Consider the following 1259-nt stretch of genomic DNA (forward strand, 5'->3'; position numbering starts at 1 on the left):
GGGCTGGGCTTTAAAGACTTCCAACACCTAGGTTTCATAAATCTTTGAAAATTATGGATCAGATTCAGGTCCCAAGATAGCCTTTGGGCCAGATTTCTAAAAGGGAAATATTGCAGATCTTTACATCCCCCTTGGGTATCAAGGAGGATACAGGATTCCAAACTATGGACAAATCTGTTGAAAATCAGAAATAAAGCTGAGGAACTCTTCCTTTGGGAGCTAGGAGATGGGCATATCAACTTTTGGTTAGACAACTGGGTCAGTAATGGAGAGAAACTTGAATGCCTCCACCAATCCCAACACCCAGTGTCTTGTTAGGGATTTTTGGTCTGAAAATCAATGGAACTGCAGGCTGCTAAACGCTATTCGCTGCTAAACACTATTCTATCCAGTGAACATGTGAGGTGGGTTAAGGAGAATCCTATCTCTTCCATTCCCAAAGACAAAATAACCACTAACCAGGCTTACTCCCAGAAATTCTCAACCTACTTTTACCAGCATTTCTTTAATTAAAACCAGAAGACTCGGGGTAAAGTCATTTGGCGTAAATTCATAACTCCCTCTATGTCCTTCTTCTGTTGGAGACTCTGGCATTCCCTACTGCCTGCTGATGATATTCTAAAGATGAAAGGGCTGAGAGGGCCTTCAATCTACCCACTTTGCTGTGCTGCTGAAGAAACCTTGGATCACCTATTTTTCTCATGTGCCCTCTCTCAAGAAATTTGGTCTGGCTTAATCAAGCTCTTAATTATCAATAGTCAGAATGTAAGCTGGATTAAATTATCCTCTAGCTGGGATGATTGGCATAACAACAACCTTTGGGTGATACCATGTATTGTGGCATAGTTCATATGGATGTACAAAAACCAAAGCAAATTTGATGAGAAGATGTCAGGGCCCACATCTGTAACTATGAATTGTATCTCTTACATTCAAAAATTGATCAAGTTTCATCACTTCCCTAATATTATAAAGCACTGGACTCCAAGAAACAACACTCCCCCTCTTCAAGCTTTCAAACTAATTTTTTCGAGTCCCCCCCCACTAGTTGGTTGAAAGTTAACACTAATGGCAGCTTCTTAAAGGGGTGTGCTGGTATTGGGGGAATCTTCAGGAACTCTCATGGTTCTCCTATCATTTATTTCACAGCTCCTGCTGTGGCAAAGGATGCTCTGGAGGCTGAATTCATAGCTATCTACTGGGCCATCAGGATTGCTTCTTACTGTAATATGGGTCCTTTGTTCATTGAAACAGATTCT

This window comes from Phalaenopsis equestris, unplaced genomic scaffold (assembly GCF_001263595.1).
Source record: "Phalaenopsis equestris unplaced genomic scaffold, ASM126359v1 Scaffold233798, whole genome shotgun sequence".
Taxonomy (NCBI): Eukaryota; Viridiplantae; Streptophyta; class Magnoliopsida; order Asparagales; family Orchidaceae; genus Phalaenopsis; species Phalaenopsis equestris.